At 35.5% G+C, this 26,524-nt stretch overlaps 1 protein-coding gene across 3 annotated transcripts in view; it reads right to left on the bottom strand.

Moving 5' to 3' along the window:
- The window catches only part of CSMD3 (CUB and Sushi multiple domains 3), a 1,202,189-nt gene that overhangs the window by 891,435 nt on the left and 284,230 nt on the right, over positions 1–26,524 (bottom strand). The gene's annotated exons all lie outside the window — the stretch shown is intronic.

Raw genomic sequence — 26,524 nt, 5'->3', positions numbered from 1 at the left:
AAACTCTATGCATCAGTAATATCCTCACAGAACATGGTATCATTTCCTCGTAGGTCTTATAACAATTGTATTTTCTGGATAATGATTTTAAAGATTTTATTTATTTATTTGAGAGGAAGAGAGCAAGCATGTGTGGGGGCCGGAGGGAGAGGGAGAAGCAGGCTCCCCGCTGAGCAGGGAGCCTTATGAGGGGCTGGATCCCAGGACCCTCATTCATGACCTGAGCCAAAGGCAGACACTTGACTGGCTGAACCACCCAGGAGCCCCTGGATAATTATTTTAATTATATATTTATCTGACTCTTTATAGGTCAGTAAGCTCTACAGAGGCATGGAATGTGTTTCTATTGTGTTCATAACTATATTTCCAGTACCTAAGACAGAAAAAATACTCAATAAATACTGGCTTAGTAAATGAATGAATAATGAATAAATGCCAACCCAGCATTGCCCCATTTGTCTAGAAGTACTGTCAGAAATATACTTTTTTTCCCAATTTGTAAAACAAACCAACAAACCTAATTCTGTTGTTTTCCTCATGCACCAGATTGTGGCACATGTTTAAAAAGAATTAAAGTTAAGTCAATACTACATTCTCATATGATGCATTAGCATTTAGGTTAAGTACAGTTTTCTAAATATTTATGTAGGTATGATCAGTGGCTTCATGTATGTAACATTTAAAATAAATAAATCATGCCTCATGATGCATGGCATGAATCTGAAATATGTGTATTTTATGGAAACAAAATCTTCTTTTTTTTTTTTTTTTTTTTTTTTTTTTTTTTTAAAGATTTTATTTATTTATTTGACAGAGAGAGACACAGCGAGAGAGGGAACACAAGCAGGGGGAGTGCGAGAGGGAGAAGCAGGCTCCCCGCAGAGCAGGGAGCCCGATGCGGGACTCGATCCCAGGACCCTGGGATCATGACCTGAGCTGAAGGCAGTCGCTTAACCAACTGAGCCACCCAGGCGCCCTGGAAACAAAATCTTCTGAGGAGCAGTTTAACATTTCAGAGTTTGTGTTTTTAAAAGATTTAATTAATTAGTTTTTCGTTACTTATTTGATAGGGAGAGAGAGGGATCAAGGCGGGGGGCGGGGGTGGGGAGCAGAAGGAGAGGGACAAGTGACTTCGCACTAAGCCCGGAGCCCAGTGCTGGGCTTGAGCCCAATCCTGAGATCATGACCTGAGCCAAAATGGAGTTGGATGCTTAACCAACCGAGCCACCCAGGCTCCCCAACATTTCAGAGTTTAACTGAATGATGAAACTTATGAAAGAGAGGTCAAATTTTACACTAACCATAATCTCTTAAAAAGGACATAGTATATTTTCATTTATATTATACCCAATGTCTGGAACATGGAAAATGTTTAGTACCATTCTGTAGCCTCTATCATTTGCTTCCTCACTATTGTAACAGCCAAATTTGTAATACAGAACATGTAGTCTGTATCCTCATCTTTCAGGTTTGTCTTCTCTCATTGTTTCTTTGCTAAATGTTAATACAGCTGTTTGGCAATCAATTATTTCTCACTCTAAAATCATACTGCTTGTAGAAAAATCCAGAATCACTGTTCAAGAAAGTGTTAATCAATTCAAATCCTTCATTTAAAGCTAACAAGCATTATTTTGGCTTCCTTGAAATGTATGTAATTCCTCACATTTCCAAAACCTCAAAATATATTTTCCCAGAGATATGATTTAAGTATTTTCCAAAGTCATATTGTGCATCATCAACCTGGCCCATATCCTGTGAATACATGGTATAATCCTAGACTCTACTTTCAGCTAAAGAATGGAAATGGTATAGTTCCCTAAGATCTAATTTAACCATTTATGAGGGAGGAAACTCCTTTGGAAATAATGTGAGCTTTCACATATGTTATCCCTCAAAGGCTCCTAGTGTCTCCAAGGTGTAACAGCTGTAGAACCATCTGTGAGCCAAATCAAGTTCCAATAACAAACGCCGTCAATACAGAATTTAAGCCAAAAAGTTAGGATTGGTTCAGAACTCATTAGTAAAACATTGCTACCTTCCTAAAAAAAAATAGGTCAATCTTCACTTAATACTCTGAAAATCACTGTGTGAGGATGAAATTTTTGAGCAAGAAAAATTTTATCAGGGCGCCTGGGTGGCTCAGTTGGTGAAGCGACTGCCTTCAGCTCAGGTCATGATCCCAGGATCCTGGGATCGAGTCCCACATCGGGCTCCCTGCTCGGCGGGAGGCCTGCTTCTCCCTTTCCCACTCCCCCTGCTTGTGTTCCTGCTCTCGCTGTCTCTGTCAAATAAATAAATAAAATCTTAAAAAAAAAAAAATTTTATCAGAGTAGTTGTGCAATTACCAAGCTATGGTGAGGTTCTTTCATTCATTCATTCAGAAAGTATTTAGTGATGGCAATACCATGATAGGCCACATGCTATGACAACAATAACAAAATAGAAAAGTTTGTCATTCTTTTAGAATATTCTACTGGGTTTGTACACTTCCTGTATAATCCCATCCCCTTGAGTGTAGGTAGATTCTGTAAATATCATGGGATCACTTTTGTGATTATTTTGCATTCTATGGCAAAAGCATTTTGTGGATGTAATATGGCTCCTAATTAGTTGATTTTAAACCTATCAAAAAGAAGGGCATTTTTGGTGTACCTGATCTAATCATTTGAGCTCTTAGAAGAGATGAACAGCATAAAAGCAACAGATGCTCTCCTATTGACCATGAAAAAGCAAACTGCCGTGTTGAAGAGAATGCCAGAAAATAGCAGGCAGCCTCTAGGATTTGAGAACCTCAGTCGTAACCTGCAAGGAACTAAATTCTGACAACCACAAATGAGCTTGGAAAAAGAAACTGCAGCCCTGACAGCAATTATTTCAATCTGATGTGACCCTGAGCAGAGGATCCAATGAATCTATGCCCAGATTCCTGACCCACAGAAACTGTGAGATTAAACTTTATTATTGTTTCATGCTATTAGTTTGTGGTGTTTTGTTATGCAGCAACAGAAAATGAACATGGGAAGGGGCAAGTCTTGCACTTTTCACCTCTTTAAGTGTTGAGAGATGCATACTTAGTCCTTCTTGATCACTACTGGACATCATATATACACCATATATTAATGACTTCCATGTTGGGATAGAACAGATCAGGCCATAAAAAAGTAAAGTTGGAAAAAATTAAGAACTGACATCTTTCTACCACCTCTAGATCTACATTTATGACAATGACCCTAGCTTCCTGAATTATTATAAATTATGTGATGAGGACAATTTATAGCAAAATTAAAAGGAAAACAGTGAGGGGGAAATATAGGGTGTCATGAAAACATAACTTCATAATATTTAGTACCTAAAAAAAATCACTTTGAGAGACCAATTAATTTCCCATTAGTCAAATAATTAAATAAGTAATTATTTAAGATAAAATGTTAGGAATCATAGTAAAGTAAATTAGGTTTCAACTTTGGAAAATATATAATAGCTGTAGGTGAAAAACTTACCACAGCAGACTCAAAACTTATCATATGTTCTGTACATGACTAACATAATACCACAATCATTTCTTTGCTTTAGGGTAAGTTCAAGGCAGAGTTTCACACCTTATATTGGAAAACTTTTTATTTTTTCTCTAGCCCTCTTTTTTAATATTTATTTTCACATGTCGTTCTTCATCATTTTTTTTCTCATTTTAAAGACTGTGGTAGGTCCTTTTGCAAAGCTAGTGGAAACTGTTTGGGTCAATCATTATATTTAAGCCAAAATAGAGAAAAATATATATGTAATATATAACCTGTCCTATGAAACAATAGCAGTGATCCAATATAAAATAGCAGAATACACAAAGTTGAAGACAACAAATTTGCTTGATTTTAAAGTATAATAATATTAACAGAAATTTCTCATAAATTCAGAGGAATTTGGTCAGTTTTATAACTGATATCTTATTTTCACAAAAGATCAGTAATAGAATCAAACAAAGAAACCATATTATTTTACAGATACTTTTATATGGTGATGAAATCTATGGTTTAGAGTCAAGAATATTTAAAACTGAATTTTATTTCTGCCATTATCTTACTGTATGAGCATGAGAAAATGCTTAGCCTCTCTGGAAAATTTTAGAAGTTTTGATTATGCCAACTTCTGGCAAGATATACCAGGAACTTCAATACATTATTAGTGGGGATATAATCTGGTATGGCCATTCTGGAGAACAGCTTCAACATAATTAATCAAATCAAGAATGTATCTATACCAATGACCCAGCACTTACAATCCTGAGTGCATACCCAGAATATTTTTTTATGTAGGAGACCTTAGAGTTCTATGGCGAAATGTTCATCACAGTGTTCTATGTGGTAGCAGGGAGCTGGAGACAATCTGGTTGTCCAGCAGTGGTACTAGAGGGGATTAACACTATGGGACACCATACAGTATGGTACCAGAAACACCTAAAGAGCTTTTTAAAAAGAAATAATCCAAATATATATTTTCATCTAGTTAGAAAAGTTGACTTTGCTTTACTCACTATCTTTGCAGCTTGAGACATGTTGTTTGCCTGAGTCCTACCTATTAAGTGAGAAATTAATAGATCAAAAGGAATATGCCAAGACTCATGCTCTCGAGAAGGAAAGACTTGGTAATGGGCACTGAGACTATGATAAATGTTTTCTAATATTTGAAAGCCCTTCATTTGTCATATACAAAAAAAAAAGATGACACCTATTTTGTTTGGCACCAAATGGAGTAACATGAATCACCAGAAGGAAGTTATGGGTATTTCAACTCAACGAAGGCTTCTATTTAGAGTTGTCCAAACAGGGAAAGATCTGCCATTGAAAATTATGAGTTTACAATCACGACGACTAGTCAAAAGTGGGGGGATGCAATAGAAATTAATCATATGTCAGTACTGCTCAAATAATTGTTGTCATTCAGATTGAGTGATCATAGTCGTACACTTTTTACTGCCTCCTCCATCCTTTTATCAGGTCCATGATAGGAAATGTATGTCATTTTGTTTTCAAGATTGTTTAGGTCCATAAATACCAAATAGATGATTTATAAAGATTCTGTTAAGCTTGTTATGCTATGAGAAGAAAAGAACCTATCCATTGCATGAGTCAGTTATTACACTTTCTATTCTAAAATATTCATCAATTTCAGTATAAGATAAACTGCATTCCAATAAAAGTAAATTGAGTTCACAAATGTAAAATATACCCCTCTCTACAAATTTCTGCTTTGTTCTTTTTAATTTTGATCTGAGTTTTCATGTAAATATTTTAAATTCCAAACAGAACAAATTTTATGTGCAAAGAAGAAGTGATTTAATGCTTCTAGGAGGAAAATTATCTAAGGAACTGAATAATTAGAAATCAAAACAGTTTCGTAGTGGTGGTTATTGACAGGACATCTGAGTGTGACTAAGAGGAAACTTTGAGAACACCATGAAAGTTTTGGTCAGTGAAATTTATTAAAGCCAAATAAATAACATCAAAATTTGAATTAGGAAAGTGTAAAATGAATAGAAGGCCTAGGTCCACAGCTAAGCACTGTCCCTAACAAGTATGTCCTTCTTTGCAAAACTGTTTCTTAATCTCTGAAACTCATTTTAACTCAGTAAATATTTATTGAGTGACTACTATGGGATAAATCCTGAACACAGAGAACACAATCCTGGGAGCTTAAGATCTTACAGTGGGGCTGCCTATGTAAATAAATATGTGAATTCAGTGCAGTATCGATGAATAATAGAAGTAAATCCATTGTGCACTTGCTGCAAATGAAGAAGCTAATCGTATAGAAAGTGGATAAGGGAAAGGAATTCTGAATATAACAATACATCAAAGCTTTGGTTTAAGAATGAAAAGAGATAAAGCACGATGGAATAGGATGCGCTATCTGTTCTTCTAACTTGATAGAGGAATTTTTGAATGTGCAATATTTGTCACGCCCTTCTTTTTTATCCCCACAGCTACCATACCTGGTGAAGCTCCTAATCATTCCACATGTAGACTTAAATACAAATGTGTCTCTCTTGGGTCTTAATGATGAGGGTATTTTCTTCAGAAAGCTAGAGTTAAATTGAATATTTTCTTTGAACAAATAAATTAGTTTGGTGCTTGAGGGTGAAGAGAAGAATGGAAAATGGAGTATGATGAACTGCCTTCTAAGATTTTGCCCTAGATTGAGCAAGACTACAATTAAACAAAGAAAACAAATCTAATAATTACTGGTAGAGCAATAAGTAAAGTGAAAAAATTACTGGAGTAGGGAAAGAGTCCTCCTTTAAAATGAGGTGACCAGAAAACATTATAATTTAAGTATCTTGTAAAAATTGCCAAATCTACCACTCTGTTAGAACTTGATTAAGGAACCATTCCAGGGCGCCTGGGTGGCTCAGTCGTTAAGCGTCTGCCTTCAGCTCAGGTCATGATCCCAGTGTCCTGGGATCGAGCCCCGCATCGGGCTCCCTGCTCAGCAGGAAGCCTGCTTCTCCCTCTCCCACTCCCCCTGCTTGTGTTCCCTCTCTTGCTGTGTCTCTCTCTGTCAAATAAATAAATAAAATCTTAAAAAAAAAAAAAAGAACTTGATTAAGGAACCATTCCATAATTTCTCCTTTTAAATGAGGATGGTAATGCCTACCTCAGAGAGTGACTACAGGCTTTTAGTTGATGAGCCTCATCAAGTACAGTGCATGACACATAAGCAGAAGCTCGTTAAACATTAGTTTATTTTGTTGGCCTCTATTTCCTGTTTTTGTGAAGTTAATTATTATACACATCCATGGCACTTCTATGTAGGAAGCAAAAGAAGAATGACATTATAAATTTAAATAGCATAAACTCTGATGTAGAAAGTTCAAAACATCTGGAGACTTTAGCATATCCTTGGGGCAAAACCTGAGAGTTGAGTATTTAAGGAAAACCTCATAGGAATAAAAGAAGTACAGCTGGAAAAGAAAATTCTGCATATTGCGAATATTTATCTGTTTGAAAGTGATTCTAAATGGGCAAACCTGAGAATACTAGAAGTTTGGAAAGAAAACAAACAGCTTAATTATGTTGAAAAAAAGTATAACTAAAACCCTGTTGAGTCCGCGTTATTAGCTTGGCCCTATAATGGATGGCAGAAAGCTTAGTACAGATATATTCAGTGTGTAGCTACATCAGCAACATTCAGTCCTCTCAGTTTTCCAATGATAGAAGAGATGTAGATAATGTAAGAATTGTTGGGAGGTGGGTATATAACGCCTCCCAGCCTCTGTGGTTTTCTGTGATGAGTTCTGAAGGATTCCTTTCTTTCCTGGAATCAAGGGTTAGAGAATCACAGTTATGGATGGTCACTCATTTACTTGATTTTTTTTTTCCCTTGTGTTTCCCATCATTAAGTACTTTACAACTGGCAGCGAGCCAACAGCAAGCATTTTGAACTTGGCAGCCCAAATGGGGTTTAGATTAGAAAGGAAAAGCAAAAATTGCTAGGAAAGAAAATTACCTTATTAACCTTATAAATAATCTAAGTGTATTGATTATCTCTATATTCAGGTACCCATCCCAAGGTGCCAAAAGACAATATATTGTAAGTAGAAGTGGATACAAATGCATAAGCTATAGTCATATGAAGCAATTTAAAGTTTCCCTGCCAAACAACAGATACGTTTTAATGGTATTATACCTTTCTTATAGACCTCTCCCTTTAGAGTACCCATCATAATTTGTAATTATATTATTATTTTCTGTATGATTATTTGCAAATATCTATCCTCTTCACTAGGCTGTTCTCTTCGTGATGGTAAGAACTATGTTGTTTGTTCTTACCAGAAAAGTGAATACACTGTCATTCCTGTGTAGACTTTCTCTGTTTACTATTGTGATTTCACCATACCTGACCTTAAAAAAGGATTACCATATTCTAAAGGATACTAGAAAAAGAATAGTGGTTTGGCTGTATTGTATTTTGGTCTTTTAACAAATAGGAATAAGGGGCCACCTCACACTCATTAAGATGGCTACTACAGAAAAATAATGAGTGTTGGAGATGATATAGAGAAATTGGGAGTCTATGCGCACACTTGGTGGGAATATAAAATGGTGCAGCCACTGTGGTGAATGCTATGGTGGTTCCTAAGAATATTAAACATAGAATGACCATATGATCCATCAGTTCAACTACTGCTATACACCCAAAAGAATTAAAAACAGTCTCAGAGATATATTTGTACATCTATGTTCATAGTAATATTATTCACAGTAGCTAAGACATGGAAGCAACTTAAGTGTTTATCCATACATAAATGGGTAAGCAAAATGTGCTAGATACATGCAATGGAATATTATTCAGCCTTAAAAGGAAGGAAACTCTGACATATGTTAGAATACGGATGAATCTTGAGAACATTATGTTAAGTGAAATAAGCCAGTCTCAAAAAGACAAATCTTGTATGATTCTACTCCTATGAGAAACCTAGATCAGTCAAAATCAAAGAGACAAAAAGTGACAGTGCTTGCCAATAGCTGGAGTGGGAGGAAGGAATGGGGAGTTACTGTTTAATGGATACAGAGTTTTAGCTTTGCAAGCTGAAAAGAATTCTGGAGATGGATGGTGGTGATGGTTGCACAACAAAATGAATACAATTAAACCACTGAACGGTATGCTTAAAATGGTTAAGTTGATAAATTTTATGTAATGTGTATTTTACTACAATAAAAAATAAGGTTAAGAAAAACCGATTTGGGGCACCTGGGTGGCTCAGTCAGTTAAGCAGCTGCCCTCGGCTCAGGTCATGAAACCGGGGTCCTGGGATCGAGCCTCTCATTGGGCTCCCTGCTCAGCAGGGAGCCTGCTTCTCCCTCTCTAACTCCACCTGCTCGTGTTCCCTCTCTCACTGTCTCTTTCTCTCTGTGTCAAATAAATAAATAAAATCTTAAAAAAAAAAAAAAAGAAACAGGAAAAAACAGATTTTATGCTAGTATAAATCAAGGAAGTTTACTAAGAATGTTCACCTCTGTCACGGCTACTGCTTACATTTTAAATAATTTGGAACTCAAAGGCATATGCTTCACTCCCAGGAATGCAGCCTTCTTAGGCCACTATTAAGGACTTTGAGAAAATATCAAACGATATTATTGAAGCAAAAGAATGCTTAGAAGTCCTAAAGTACCTAATAAATGGCTTAGTCTAGAGCTTATGTACTTTCAAGGGACTGATGTGCTGGTGTGCCACTTATATTTTACCCACTAAAAGTATTGGAAACATCTGAGAACCACTAGATTTACTAATTTATTTGAGAGAGAGAGAGAGAGAATGTGAGCAGGGGGCAGGGGGCGGGAAGAGGGAGAGAGAGAATCTCAAGCAGAGTCTGCGCTGAGTGTAGAGCCCTACCCTGGGCTCGATTTTACCACCCAGAGATCATGACCTGAGCAGAAACTAAGAATCAGATGCTTAGGGCGCCTGGGTGGCTCAGTCGTTAAGCGTCTGCCTTCCGCTCAGGTCATGATCCCAGGGTCCTGGGATCGAGTCCCGCATTGGGCTCCCTGCTCAGTGGGAAGCCTGCTTCTCCCTCTCCCACTCCCCCTGCTTGTGTTCCTGCTCTCTCTCTCTGTCAAATAAATAAATAAAGTCTTAAAAAAAAAAAAAAGAATCAGATGCTTAACCAACTGAACCATCCAGGTACTACTTATATCAGCTTTTAAAGGGCCATAACTAAAGTCAAGTAAATGAGACACTAATCTTAGGTGCCAGTAATCAAAACAATTTATAAGTCAATATTCAGTAATTAAGATAAATCATAATTCAAATATTAAAAATATAAAAATTAATGTAAAAATTCTATGATGAGCAAGATATAGAATTTGAAATAAAGACAAGGTCAGTGTTCTTTCTCTCTCCCTTTTATCTTTGACTCCGGCATGGCTGGGCTCAACACTAAGGTTTTGTTTCACACTATCTTTATAAGGATGTTTGTATAAGAAAGAGCATTGGAAGATAAGGACGACATCTCTCCCTGGAGCAAAGAGGAGATTTCCTGACAAGGATAATAAAAATAATGGGTCTCTTAGGGGAAAATGTTGAGCAGGTTTGCTAGAAGTTTGCATTTAAAATATTGGGATTTCCTAAGTTTGGGGTTCCTCAACTGTGACACACAAACTCACTGTATATCCACTATCTTCCTGTAGTGTTTTACAATGCCTTGTGGTACTCACAAGACAACTCATGCAAGGAAAACTGATTTAACTATGAAGCTCATGGTGTTTACTGTGCTTTGATTAATGAAGTCCTTTGTCTCTGACCAAGGAAACTCTTGTCTTTTGCCAGTGTATGTGACACTGTGGCAGGCTAACTTGTTAGTTCTCAGTAAGGCAGAATCTTAAAACCTTCATAGTTATGACTTTTTTTTTAATCTTTTCAATTCCTTCAAAGGTAAATAAAAATCTGGGAAATTTATCTGTGCTATAATATCAGTTTTTAACTGGTGCAGTCCATTTATGCCAAAATAATTAACTTTTTAAACAGCTTTACGTATTGTTAATACTTAAAAGATCCTTAGATGTATTTTCTTCAAAAACTTTACACTAAACACATTAGAAATTGATGGAGTTGAAGAAAACATTGGTGCCTTTCAGATGCTTTCTAAGCTCGCATTCAGCATTTCAGAAATAGATGCTCAAAATGCAGAGGTAGTTAAATTTTCAGAGGATGAGATATATATTATAAGCACAGCTCTCTGAATACATAACTTCCCTATGCTGAATTTAAATCTAATTTTGTGACAGCTGTAAAAATGGCTACCTCATAGAGAAAGGCAAAGAAATCAAATTTATGCTATTCTCTGAAAAGTTATAATGCTAAATAAAGCATTGTTCTGAATTTTAAACCATAACATTTCCGCCTCTAGTGAGGTTCCTGGGAAAATGCAATTCTTTAGAATATATTTATAAATCACCTTTCATGATGAAGACTTTTGAAATCATTTCCAAACATAAGTAGTAGGGAAAGGAGGGGTGGAACTTCACACAAAAAAGTATTTGTTCATAAACATCTAGGGCAGAAAAAATATATTGCTATCACCACTAAGCGTGCTGAAAATTATGACTGAATAAGTCAGGTCTGCACTAAACTTACACGATAACCAACATTTCCAGACCAAAAAAGAAGGGGGGGGAGGAATAAAAAAGCAATCAGCAGATGTCACCAGAAAGAAAGGCTGACATTACTGATTCAACAATGAGCAGAGGGGCAGGAAAAAGAGACGGAAATATTTGTGAACCACATGTATGATAAGGAAGGTTGTTCCTCTATATATTAAATGATGAAAGAGATGAAATGATGAAGGAAAACATAAAGTTGAATTCCATCACTTAAGCTGACTCTGAGCTCACAGTTTTCAAAAGTCAAAGAGCCGGGGCGCCTGGGTGGCTCAGTCGTTAAGCATCTGCCTTCGGCTCAGGTCATGATCCCAGGGTCCTGGGATCAAGCCCTGCATTGGACACTCTGCTCGGCGGGAAGCCTGCTTCGCCCTCTCCCACTCCCCCTGCTTGTGTTCCCTCTCTCGCTGTGTCTCTCTCTGTCAAATAAATAAATAAAATCTTAAAAAAAAAAAGGTCAAAGAGCCTATCCCTAAGCTTAAGGGTCTTTATAACCATCCACTTTGGACACAGCATATATTATGATCAGAAAACATTTTGGTTATAAATATGTGCATATATAAGATATATATATGTTGAGGTGCCTGGGTGTCTCAGTTGGTTAAGCCTCCAACCTGTGATTTTGGCTCAGGTCATGATCTCATGGGTGGTGGGATGGAGTCCCCCACTGGGCTCTGTGCTCAGTGTGGAGTCTGATGGGTTCTCTCTCTCCCTCTCCCTCTGCCCCTCTCTTTGTGCTCTCTCTCTCTAAAATAAATAAATATATCTTTAAAATTATTTCTATATATGTATAAAATTTTTAATGGGCAAATTTGATAAAAAATTAATAGCTAAACTATTTCTGGAATTTGGAGTAATAATCTTTTTCTCACCACATTTAGGAAAGAAAAGAATAATGGAGGAAAATAAGGAAGGTGGTGCCAGATGATCTCAAAATGTGCAAGATTTTCTAAATAGTTTTCCTATTATTTGTCTTTGAGATCTCTTAGCCTGTTAGCCAATATCAATGGTTCTTAGCTAAGAAACGGGGGTGCCCTGGATAGGAACTCCAGATATAATACCTGTTCCTTAAAACCATATGGTACATATTATGAATGTTTACAAATATCCTATTTCTTGTGGTCTTGTGGTGGGCTTGTCTTCTCTACCACTTTAGAAATATTTATAGTCATGGTACATGTTTCAGCCAATGAAATAAAAATGGATGTACCCTGTGGCATCTCCTGACCAAAATGTTAAGATATAGTACCTGGTTGTACTTTTTTTTTTTTTTTCCTGCCATAGCAGTTATGGAAGAAGGTCCTGAGATGTGGCCTCTATAACCCTGAGTTAGCTAGTGACTGTGGCAAGCAGAGCTCACCCATCACTTGCATTGGATAGGTAGACTGAGAAAAAATTTAACCTTCATTTTATGAAGATACTGAAAGTGTAGGGTTATTGGTTATTGCCAGGTGACCTAGCCTGTTCTAACTGATACAAGCCCTATTAGTCAAATTTTATATATTAAATAAGATGAAAAACACTCATGACTTCTTAATAATTCTTAAGCCTTTACTTTTTTTCCTAAACTACAGTCACTTGATCTCAAACATCTCCAAAGAAGTCCATTATAATATCTCTATTGAGCTGAATTATCCATGAGGGTAGAAGGAGTTAAACTAAATTGAATTAAGAAAAGTCAATGAAACAGACTGAGATTCTCATTAAATGATTAAACTACTCCTCACTAATAATTTGTTCCTACAAAATAATAGAAAATACATTCAAAGGTCACTTGATTAACGTTGTGGGATATAAACTGATTGCATTATTGTTCAAAGGATGAAAAATAATGAAAGTGCCCTCTTCCCACCATTCCTGCAAGGTGCTATGTCAAAATATTATAGAATGGAAACTTCACCTCCTATCAGCTAATCAAAACACACTAGTATTCAGCAGACAACACTAAAAAAGCCACATATTAGAGAGTGGAGAAATGATGGTCATTAACACATTTGTAAATAATTGTAAGTGAAAGTGATATCTTGATTTTTCTAAAAACACAAATTCATAGAATAAATATTCTTTAAAGTTATAGAGTCAAATACTTTCAACTATTCATCCATGTCATTTGATAACAAGTTTTACTGGGAAATAATTTGGGGAATAGCAACTTGTAAAAACATGAGAAATAATCTTACTCAATTTTTTTCTGTGATCATCCAGAAAAAACTCAGCAAGGTGGTTTAACATATCTTCAATAATAAATCGCTCATTGATGCATTAAATCATTTCCATTGATTCAGCTAGAAGAGTGCAAGTGATAGTGATATATTTTTTAATGTTGAATCCAACAAACATGAATGGCTAACATATACAACGTTTTCAGTCATATAGCAATATATGAAGTGTTTTTACATTTTCTTTCCTATCTTTTCTTTATTCCTTTTCCATCTTTAATTGAATTTTATTTTTTTATTTTTTTAAATATTTTATTTATTTATTTGAGAGAGAGACACAGCGAGAGGGGGAACACAAGCAGTGGAAGTGGGAGAGGGAGAAGCAGACTTCCTGCTGATCAGGGAGTCCAAAGCAGGGCTCCATCCCAGGACCCTGGGATCATGACCTGAGCTGAAGGCAGATAGATGCTTAACGACTGAGCCACCCAGGTGTCCCTTTAATTGCATTTTAAACACCTGCCCCATACGTGGATTATATGTGTAGTTCAGGAAGAATTCTAAATTCTGACAGTTGATAGAAGAATGTCATTACATTGAATGAAACTAACTTTCCCTGGACCTTGTGTATCAATAGCCTGTAAAAACAAACCATAACTTGTAATATCCACCTTGTTAATATAACATTAAGTTTAGTTAAACTTTAGAAGGATTCAGGAAAACAAATTATTCCCATATAACTGAATACTTTCCCTTTGAGATTATGGGGGATTGCTAAAGAAGGAAATCAATGTCCCCATGAAATAATCTACTCCCGGGGCACCTGGGTGGTTCATTCATTAAGCATCTGCCTTGGGCTCAGGTCATGATCCCAGGGTCCAGGGATCGAGCCCGGCATTAGGCTCCCTACTCCACGGGAAGCCTGCTTCTCCCTTTCCCACTCCCCCTGCTTGTGTTCCCTCTCTTGCTGTGACTCTCTCTGTCAAATAAATAAATAAATAAAAATCTAAAAAATAAAATAATCTACCTCCACATACCACATAATGTCCTTTAGTCTCTGACCTAGAAATCCTCTATCTTTAAAGAAAGTATCTGCAATTTGATTTAAAAATAATACGCTCTGTTCAGAGCATAGATGTTGAATTAAAACAGACCATCTACTGAAGATGCTAAAACTTTTGGGAAAGGAAAGATAGTATCCAAAAAAATTTAAAGATGGTCTTTCTGATAACATGCCCCAGGGCTAACTGTAGCATGTTCCTAACTAAACGTTTACTAGTTACTAAGCTATATATCAATAGCAACTCAATGTGTTGTTGTTGTTGTTGTTGTTGTTGTTGTTGTTGCTAGTGTAAATTTTAGCCTATTCTCTGAGCACTTACAGATGCCCCAGGTGATGAATCCTGATTTGTCTAAGTCAGTGATGATGGATTCGCTCACCATTCAAGAGTGATCAGGATAGTCCTCCTTTCAATAACCAAAGTATTGTGCATAGAAAAACTTAATCATCATTGGAAAGTTACACAGGTTCTAGAATCTTATCAAGGTGCTACAGAAAATGGTTCTAGTTTACTAGGTTTTAATCACTATTCCAGTGTGAACTTTGGCAAGTTTTTTTAACCTCCACTTGCCTCAGTGGATACTTGAAATGAGATATTTGTGATTAATTGGTATTTTTTTTAAAGATTTTTATTTATTTGTTTGACAGAGAGAGATCACAAGTAGGCGGGCAGGCAGGCAGAGGGAGAGGGAGAAGCAGGCTTCCCGCTGAGCAGGAACCCTGATGTGGGGCTCCATCCCAGGACCTTGGGATCATGACCTGAGCCGAAGGCAGACGCTTAACTGACTGAGCCACCCCAGTGCCCCAATTGGTATGTTTTTATAAGGTAAAATGAGATAATTCATATACAATAATGCTTAGATATATCCTTAGAACATGATAAGGAATTAATATTAGCTGTGTTATTACTGTTCAGATGGTGGCATAGACCGAATGTATGTGTCTCCCAAAAATTCATATGTGGAAATTTACCACTGCCTTAATCTTAGACTTCCCAGCTACCAGAACTGTGAGAAATAAATTTATGCTGTTTATAAGCCAACCAGTCTGTTACAGCATCCTAAACAAGACAGATGTAAGATAGAAACTTCTCTCAACTATCTTCCACTTCTGTGCAAATATTTTTGTGTGTGCAAAATGGAGGACACAAACCTTCTGCCCATTGCTGGTGGTCTCTCACTTATGATGGATAATTTTACATGAATAGCAGTTGCTATCTTGTCAAAAAAAAAAAAAAATGCTTGACATCACACTTTCAAATATACTTAATGGCTTACACCTGCCTAGAGGATAAGTTTCAAGCTCTTTAGTCTGACTTCAAAATGCTCCAAAAAATGATTTTGACCAATGTTCTCAGTTGAAATTGTAATCTCTCCTCTCTACATCTGTCTCCACTAGCCAAAGCCAACTCATTTTTAGTCTCCCCAAATGATGTGTTACATCACCACAGCTACTATGCACATTTTATATGACTAAATACGTTTGCTCCCTAGCCCTGGAAAGTGCTGTCTCTATTTTTACCATTGAAACAGCTTGAAAGCTTAAAAAAGTGTTCAGTAAAGAGCAGAGAAACAAGGAAAGGCTATTATTAATAAATGTTTAGTTGAAATGAGTAGAGGAATAAGGCAGTAGCTCAACATAGTAGGTTGTTATAAAACGAAGACTTTTTAGTTGTGGTTGGTTAGACTTAATTTAATGAAGGTGTTAAGCAATTACATTGGCTAAAATTAAAGAAGAAGTGGAAAGAAAAAGTTTTATAATCAAGACAGTGGGGAAGAGAGTATAGTACAGAGGTTAAGAAAATGGTATTGGAGCCAAATTGCTTGAATTCAAATCCTAGCTCTGCCTTTTACTAGCTATGCAATCTTGAGAAATTTTCTTAACTACATTGTGCTTTAGTTTCCCTAGCTATATAATGGAGAACCAGATAGTAATCATTCTGTAAAGAATAAGTATGAAGATTAAATGGGTTATTACATGTAGATTTCAAAACTATCTCTGACCCAAAAAAAGTGTTCATTAAATGTTATGAGATAAAAAGGAAACAGTAAAGTATATTATCATATTATCACTTATTTTTCAAGTCTCCATCAAGATTAATTTCTCACCAACACAAATCCTCAACTGCCTCTACATATTATTTGTACCTATTATTTGAATCTTTCTTGGGAGATGCAGTAGAAGGGGCTATCTATACTATACTATGTAGTTATTTATGCATACATCCTAGACATTATAAGATCTCTAAAATCAGCAACTGTTGTGTATCTTTTTTCCATCATAATCAATAGGCATTTGTTAAGTGAATATAAATACAAAGATGTTATCTCACCTTTGATATGAAAATATGTTGCTATAATTTTCATGTCTTATTATTAACATTTCAACCATCAAATTATGTGTTTTGAATGAAACTTAGGGACATAGCAATAACATGTCCAATATTTTAATTGAGGCAAAATACTTTGTAACGTGATAATATTCTAAATATGCAATTAAATTAACAATGACCTCATTACCATTGTTTAGAATCAGCATTTTAAATTGTAGATAAAAAAATTCAGCATCAAGAGCCATTTTAGAAAAGGTTATGAGATTGCAATCATACAACATTTTCAGAAATTCTGGAATAATTGATACAGTATAAGTAAGTACTTACAAATTAATGCTAAGCATGAAGTGTTTAAAAATTATACTGAATTTTCTGTGTAAAAGGTGTAAATATAAAACTAAATTATTTTGGAAATTAAGCACCTATTCAATGACAAAATTTAAAGAAAATTAAGGTTATATTAATGCAGAAACATCATGTTTTTGGCTCTGTTCTCACTGGCCAAATTCCAAATTTATAAAGTAACAAAGAGATTCAAATTTTGAAAATAAGAAAAAAATTTGGTTAGAACTAAATTTAGATAGATTTGTAGATCACTCATATCGGGCAGTGATATCAGGCATGTGTGTTTTGATTCTAGGAATACAGTCCTTGATCTTTTCAATAGCAAAGCCTCATTTTGTAACAGAAAAAAAAACGTGATGCAACCCTTGAAAGTTCTTTCTCTGAGTTCAAATTTACAGATATTGTAAAGGACATGGATCATTAAATTACACTATACTTTCCTTATGATGTACTGCATACGAAGTTTCTTACTCTACTTTGAAAGTTTGGTTTTCCATCACAGATTGTTTGCTTTTACTTTGTGAGACTATGAGGTAATCAAGGTTCCCCAATCTATTTAGTTTCCCAGAGGGATTAAAATCAAACAATGCTCATTCTAACAAATATGTAAGAATGATTTTTGTATATTAAACTTGCTCTTGGTTTCATCTCACTCCTCTGCTATTTTCTCTTAACATAGCTATCCTTATTTACATTTAATTTATTTTGTTTGCTATGTGTATGTTTTTAATGCTGCATTGACTTTTATTAGTTAAAATTTAAATACAAGTATAAATAAATGACCTTAATATTTTAACTTAGTTTGAATGCTATGATAAGTTCAAACACAAGGATCAGGAAATAAGAGAAAATTGCATTGGTCAAGACACAAGAAATTAGTGACATAAATATGAGGACAAAAATAATAGACAAAATACTTATTTTTTCAAGAATACCTCAAAATTTAAGATACTCAATACTAGTTTTACATAGTTAAGATTTATATAGTAAAAATAAAATTATTTCTCTTCTATTGAGTCAGATTTATATTTGGGAAAAGCCTAAGGAAAGTGACTATAGAAAAATTTTAGATTTTAAGCACATTAAAGCAATAGATCAAAAAAGTAGAGTTTTTGAAGGCATTCAAGTTTCAGCATTTCATTTTGTTCTCCATTATTAATTGTATGGAAGATCTTTCATCATTGAATGGCTCAACCAGACATACCCTTAACTTACTAAGACAGTGAGTGACTGATAAAACTGTAAGGGAGACAGAGCTGAAGACCAAAAATGTGTGAAGTGCCCTTCCAGAGTGACTTTATAAAAATTCTTATTACTGGGGTTTCTTAGCTCAAAAACAAGAGAATTTTCATATAAAGCTAGTCTGCTAAAATGTGTCCCATGGCATTATTCAGTGTCTTTGGTGGGCTCCCATTCCCTTTCCTCCTTTATCCAAAATTATTTTGCGTTAACTTTTGAGTTGAGGTAGCTTTACAAAGAGCAACAGAATACCAAATCGCCATCACTGTGGTTCACTGAGCTTAAATCCTAGTATGACATTATAGGATTGCTTTTCCCAAGGTTCTTATGCATGGAACAGTCTATTTGGTTAAGCACACTCTATTATTTTTTCTTTAAGTTATGATCCCATATAATCATGTGAATTCTTTGCAGACACCAAGATAATATAATTTTCTATCTTTCTACATGTTTTGAAATGTAGATAAGTGTTGGAAATGAGTACTGCTTAATGTTTTTAAAATTCTGTTTTATTTTGGGAGCAATATTATGAAACTATTTGATGTAGCTTCTTCAAAAATATACACTTTCCTCAAATAATTTAGATCTTTCACTTAGACTATTTTAAATTGTTGTTTGTCAAAACAAGTAGACAAAAACTCCAAGTAAACAAAACTTCCGTGGAAGTGTATGGCTCAAAATTCTAGCAAATAGGCATAAACATCTGAAGACTCAGTCACATGAAAAGGAAACTCACTTTTTACTTTGATTTTCAAAATACATATTGTTGGCATTTTTCTAAGAATCATACAGAAAGAGAAAGAAATGGAAATCATTCCATTAAAGAAAAAGAACCAAACTACTGCAAATTAACAATATATTATCATAACCTATAATGTAGGGGTGCCTGGGTGGCTCAGTCATTAAGCATCTGCCTTCAGCTCAGGTCATGATCCCAGGGTCCTGGGATCGAGCCCCACGTCGGCTCCCTGCTCTGCGGGAAGCCTGCTTCTCCCTTTCCCACTCCCCCTGCTTGTGTTCCCTCTCTCACTGTGTCTCTGTCAAATAAATGTTTTTTTTAAAAATAATCTATAATGTAAAAAAATACAGTTCTAATGACTGTCTCTTTGTTGTCAAAGAACATAAATTAGTTTATATTAAGAATGACAGATGAAGAAACAAAAACTTGGACAATTGAGTAAAGCCACAAAATGTCTGAGTTATCTTATACAGGGTTGGAAAGGGAGAAAAACAGCTCCTGAATGGAGAAAGACAACATACAAATACCATATGGGGAAAATAATACGTGAGTTGAATGTTAAGGTCATGGCTTACTGTTAGTTGCAGCAGGAAACAGGATATTATATGGTAAGAATACAAGACCCTGATTTTCTTCTCTAAATATCAGAAGCACATAGAAGGCCAGCACCTATTGCTTACACAAGAATGCCATTCTATCTTTTCCAGGTCACCATATAGATCATCTTCCAAATAAAAGATCCCGTATTCAATAGATTACGAGTTTCATGAGGCCTGGGCTGTTTCATCCATCACTGCACTTAGCATTGTGGCCTGTGAAGAATGACTTCTTAATATATATATATATCAGTTTAGTTATTGAATATACATCATGCATGAGAACTTCCAGAAATGAATGCCTCAGAAATGCTGCTGCCCTTGAGAAACATTTTCACCACTGATGTATATACATTACTTGCGGATCCCAGCCTAATTTTCTGGGTTAATATGGGGCTTAAAATTCCCCTTAACCACTGCAACTCTGATAAAAATGAATTCCACTTCCTATATGTTTCTACATATGTCTATTCTCTGGTGTTACCAGTTTTCAAATACCTGGGTTTTTTTTGTTTTGTTTTGTTTTGTTTTAAGATTTTATTTATTTATTTGAGAGAGAGAATGAGAGAGAGAGCAGGAGAGGGAGGAGGGTCAGAGGGAGAAGCAGACTCCCTGCCGAGCAGGGAGCCAGATGCGGGACTCGATCCCGGGACTCCAGGATCATGACCTGAGCCGAAGGCAGTCGCTTAACCAACTGAGCCACCCAGGCGCCTCAAATACCTGTTTTGATGATGATGACAGAAATAAGGAAATTGCTACTTGCTGATTATTATAGATTAGGTATGTTATATACATTCCCTGATATGATCCTCATCATAATGCTGTAAAGTAGTGAGGACTTCCCCTATTAAACATATGAGAAAACTAAGACCTGAAAAACTAAATATCTAGTTTTAAAGTTTCTATTCCTTCTCGGTGGCAGAGATGTAAAGCAAACCAAGGCTTTTATCAGTCCAAGTCCACTCTTTACAGAGATTTTTACTGTTATCTTAAAAAGTATTCTGCATTGTATCAGAGTTGTAGGCACATGTTTAAGTGTCAACAGATATTTTTAAATATACTGAATATATCTATAACACAAGTGACAGCTATTATGTCTCTATTATTTTTTAAATTACTTTTTAAAAATGTATTTGAAACCAACTTGCAGATTTCTAGTAACTTCTATGTGCTAGGCATTACACAAATATTTTTAAATATTACCTCATTTAAGTTAATCTCTTTAACATTCACAGGTTCCTAAAATAGGTAAAAATGTTTTCAATTTCTGACATAAGAAACAACACACTCAGGTAATACATAATAGGATGGGAAATCAGCTCACAGATCTTATGCCCTCAAAGACAAATCGCATGTCCTTTGCTCCATCATGCTAGATACTTTAATCAGGGCATTTTCAGCACTTTATCACACAAATGGACTTTTCAGAACAAGATTAGGGTACATGAGAGGGCGACTGACTCTTGGCCTGATCATTGATGGAATAGCCTACATTTTCCAGGGAGAGAGGAAGCAGCAAGTGACCTGGACACTTGCAAATCTTTCCCTGTGGTTTGACAGTCTTTGAGGTACTAGTATAAGCCCGTTACCACGTAATACATGCTTAACTTCCTTGTTTATTAAAAGGCATACTAAAAATGTTTTCCTCATGACTGTCCAATAGAGCAGTTCACACAAAGGGACCAGACTCCTTTAGGTGAAATGATAGTGCTAATGAAAGCAAGATATGGTTCCCAAATAATGTTGCTCAGATAATAATGGCAAGTGTGGTGGAGAAACTAGGTCTGCTAAAATATTTCCTGAGATAATATTTTAAAATAACATCTTTGGAGGGGTCACTGGGTGGCTCAGTCGGTTAAGCAACTGACTCTTGATTTTGGCTTAGGTCATGATCTCAGGGTCATGAGATGGAGCCCCACTCAGGCTCTGCATTGGGCGTGGAGCCTGCTTACAATTCTCTTTCTCCTTCTCCCTCTGCCCCTCCACCCCCCACTGCTCATGTGTGCATGCTCTCTAAATCAATCAATCAATAATGAAATACAATACAATACAATACAATAACATATTTGGAAATCAGCTAAATTAAACCATAAAAGCCCCAATTTTCAAAAAGAATACTTAATGCATGGTGTGGCCCATGACATTTTGATATTCAACAGTGAATTTATTTTTTTTTTCTTTTGCATAGAACAATTTATCACTAACACTATTCTTTCTATGATTCAGGGAGTTACAATAAAATGTTCTTTCCTTTGGGAATGGATTTAGGAAAAAAAGAAGGAAATTTACTAGGTTTTCAAATCTTAAAAAGGGAGACTAAAGATTTTAGCTTCAAAAGAAAAAATGTTAAAAAGTAATGTTACAGGGAATTAAAAAAAAATACTGGACTCTGTTTTGATCTAGCATAGAAAATCTCACATTAGAAAATATTTTCATTTTTCAATTTGCAGCTCAGTATTGTGTTTAAGCACTATATGGAAATGAACAGAAGCATGACACTGAGTTATTTATGTGTTTTGTTCTCAATTCAATAAAATATTTTCCAGTGTTCATATTTAATTATTTTTATACTCGGGTTTTATCAATAACCAGACCTATTATTAATTAGCATCATATTTCTGAATATCATATCTCAGCATTTACACATGCATAAATGTGTAATCAGGGCAAGTGCACAGAATAAATGGCATTTTCTGTTTTCCAATACCTTTTTGAGATGGTTTCCAGAGTACTGAGCAAGGGAACATATAAACACAATGAATATCCTTCCACTAGCTTCACAATATATCCTTTACAAGCATTACTTCTTTTCAACACTACTAGTTGTTGTTTTTGGTTTTGTTGTTTGTTTATTTGTTTTTGGCTGTTTGTTTTACTTCTAACCTTCATCTGAAATCACTATTTCCTTGGAAGGCTTTGGTATAATTTACATATAGAAACATCTGGCTAAGCCTTCCCTCCTCTGTCCCCTTCTCCAACTATTACCTTTAATTGCTCTTCCCAATTCCATGCTTTAGTAACACATTTTGACCAAGGTTTCAAGTAGGAGAATAAAGCTATATTCTGACAAAACAAGCTGCTGCTCTTCTTTGCATCAACTGTTTTCTTTACCACATTGTCGTGGAAGGCATTCTTATTACCAAGAATAAAACTTGGAAGATCCTTCTCATTCCTCATTGCTAATGTAGCTAATGGCAATTTCTTTTACTTTGTCAGAAGTGACAGTTCCCTCATTAGCCCTTTTGCTTATCTGTCCTGTCAAATATTTGGTTCAGGTCCAATGGCACCAATTGACTATATGACATCTACATCACTAACATAGAAGCCTTCCCCCAAAAGAATCTCACCTGTCAGATCAAAATAAACTCTGTCAACATTTGACAACATCATATCCCTTCATTGATCATTGCTTTCCCTGAAACCTCTATGGAGTCTAAGATCTTTACTTTGGGCTATAAATATACTCAAACCATCAAAAAAATATAATACCTATTTTTAAATATAACACCCTTTTAAATTTTTCTTTAATTAATCTAGAATTCATCCTAGTACAACCTTAAATAATCTATGATTGATGACTCACATCTTAATAGGTTAATTCTTCCATCAAATGATTTGACTTTTTGTGGACCGAGGTTTAGGTTCATTTAAAATACTATAATTTATGTGTAACTTTTACAAACAGTTTTATTAGTTTGCCCTGGGGTGTGTATATCAAAATGCCATTCTGAATATAGAATATCATTATGAATTTTAGAACGTTTAATTTAGGAATAGCATATCCATTTTACCTTGTCTGCCAACTGCTCTTAATTAGTAAGGAATGTTGGGAGCACTGAGTTGAGAAGGACTCTGGGGCCACATCACAACTCACTGGGAATAAATGCCATAGAAATGTCTATCAAAGGAGGGAGTGCAGAAAAGGTACGTGTCCCAGGCATTTCCAATCTAGACTTACAGCATAGGAATTCACTTTCACTTTTTATAGAATATTGTGTAGCCCAGCACCAAGCAGTTAGTTGTCTTTTTCAAATACTAGCAGATGGTGTTGATAAAATTCATCCTGCTTGTGAACAAACACAAAAACCCTTGCACCATACCCTCTAGGTTGATATGGCATTCGTTTTTCTTAATTAAACCATCATTGTTAGGAAGCAACAGAAGAACTCTCTAAAAGCAAGGGTTTCAACAAGGAGAGACACTATGTAAACTCCAGGGAAAGCAATAAACAGATCATTACAGGGTTATCAGCCCCCTGCAAAGTTATAAATTCAAGAATCTGTATGCTATCAAGTGGCAAAGAGCAGAGGAGGGAGGCCATGGTCTAAATAGTCTTTTCTTTTGACAACCACACAAAATCCAAATACTCTATTCCCCTACTCTTTAAGTTTAAAAAAATGCTTAATGGGAGATAAATTGTTCCTTAGAAAATTAGATCATGTGCTCTATGAAGTCTGACTTCATAGACTCTACCTTTAGCCAGTGAATATTAGTAACGCACCAGAACTATTTTTAAGGCTAGGAAAGAAAATTATTGCCTCATTGAAAATATTCTTGCTCTATACAGTTTTTATTTTTAGCCAGTCCTTTGTGAAATCTTCTCTTAAAGTGTTGTCCCTACCTGAAATTTCTTTCACTCAACTGAGAGAAATTAAGCTCATCCTTATCAAGGTGCCTAACACTCTACAGATACTGATATTAAAGCAATTATCACACATTATTGTAATTAGCTGATTACATAATGATCAGACCCACTAGAACTGCCTTCTTAAAGGCAAGACCTGTTTTTTAATCATCTTTTGATTTTCAGTACACAAAATAATGCTTTACACAGGATATGGCCCTAATAAATAGATGAGTGAATGAGTAAGTTTATTCACTGGTATCACTGTTAGAGAGAAGAAAAGGTAAGCTTGGCAGATTGAAGTTGAGCAGGCAGAATTTCCAAAAATAGTGGGTATCATTTTTTTTGATAGATAAAAATCATAGAGGTTAAAATGGAAGTCAAAGGAAATAAGCCTGAAGAAATATCGGGGTGAGAAATAGAGTACACACTCTGGGAAAACAAACAAAACTGCAATGACAAGATAGAAGTATTAGTTTTAGGGCGATGTTTGTATTTCTATCTCTTCATCCTATTAGAGCTAAAAAAATGGTTTCCAAAATTAATATACTTTTTGCTCAAAGGCCCTAGTCAATAAGGGGCACATCCTTATCTTGCTTCCAAAGATTCTTATCTGAACTGAGATGAAGAAAGAACCCAACAACAGGATGTAACATTCAGGTAGTATTGGTAGTGCTCCACTGAAATCTTTTAAAAATGCTTCTTGGCTTTATGAACTTTAGTAAGTCCTTTTGATTTTGGAAGTTTTATGCTTTGAAAGAGATTATAGTCTTTTGACTGATTCAAGTTTAAAACTCCATTTCTTTTCTTATAATAAAATACTTCTGAAGATAGATGCAAATTATTTTGGTGAAGTGTCAAAAGGGTAACAGCTTAGGCTTTGTAACTAAACGGGATGGGTTCAAATCTAGCATCCCCACACCACCCCCCAAATTGAGAGAAATTTCTCCATGGACCCTAATATTTCTCCACATCTTATAAGCAGAGATTCCAACTGTCCTTCTGCTCTTTGTACTAAACTATCTTTTCAAAGATGTTCATACAACAAATAGTCTCAGAGGACAGTGTCTTCCTCCAGAGTAAAGGGCAAGTTTGCCTATAAACCTGGGGGGATAGAGATAGGGGTGCCCTCCACAGCAAAGGGCAGACATGCTCATTTACAAAGGATTCCATTTCCCTAGGCTCATGGTTCTTCTCCTATAATAACACCTACGATGTGTGCAGGTACCTCATATTCCTCATATCGGTCTATGAAAATTAGGGCTTAGAGAACTGGCACAAATGTTAATATTCTGGCTGGTGACACTTCTGTGAATAATAAACTCTCCTCTGTTTCTGACCTAAAAAACTGGGGTCTTCTCTCATCACCCAAGAAACTGTGGCAGAGAAATTTGTTAACTTGCAAGTTGAGTAAAAATCTGACTCTTTATAGTTCTTGACATTTACTGAGTAAACTTGAGGAGTTATTCCAAAATTTTTGCACTTCAGTTTTGTCTTGTTATGAAATTTAAAAGTGACTATAATTATAAATTACTTAGTATGCTATAGCATCCAAGTGTGTTATAAGTGTTCAAATAAATGGTAGCTAACAGTAGTCAGAAATAGCAGCAGTCAAAGCAGCAGTGAGTAGAAGCTGCGGTAACAGCAAAGGTAGCTAGCAACACTGAAAGAATGCCAAGCATGGCAGATACTTTATTAAGTGGCAGGTATAGGTTTTCTTCCTTAATCTTTTTTTTTTTTTTTCAGCAACATCTTGACAACAAATGGAATAGACGCGGTTGTTGTTTTCTCTCTCATTGATTAAGTGAGATAAATGAATCTCAAAGAGTTGATATGATTTGCCAGGAGTCACTCCCATGGCCATTGTCAAAGCAGAGATAAGAAGCAAGCTGTGTCTGATTTTCAAGGGACTTTCCTGCATGTACTTGAGCCACATGTTGGAGAGGAAGATACAAAGTAACTGAGATCAGCACTTGGACATTCCTACCTCCCATTCACTCAGGAAGCAAATGCCAAAAGATAAAAGAGATATAACTCATTTATCTTTCTCTTTGTTAGAAAAGTAAGCTCACAGAAAACGATAAAGGTCTCTAAAATTTCTGTGGGCAAGATTCATCCATGAATTCAGCTTCCATTGAACATGTCCTATCCTTCAGGCACTGTACTCTGAAACTTTGTCCACCTTAGAGTATTATTGTTTTCTCCATAATACAAATAATCTTTATCAGTATCAATTAAATAAACTATATAGCATTCTTATTTCACAAATTCCCAAGCTAAGTC

Source organism: Mirounga angustirostris, unplaced genomic scaffold (assembly GCF_029215605.1).
Source record: "Mirounga angustirostris isolate CCGP_5_RB_7025 unplaced genomic scaffold, mMirAng1.0.hap1 SCAF_4, whole genome shotgun sequence".
Classification (NCBI taxonomy): domain Eukaryota; kingdom Metazoa; phylum Chordata; class Mammalia; order Carnivora; family Phocidae; genus Mirounga; species Mirounga angustirostris.
This window is presented reverse-complemented; position numbering and strand designations above follow the sequence as displayed.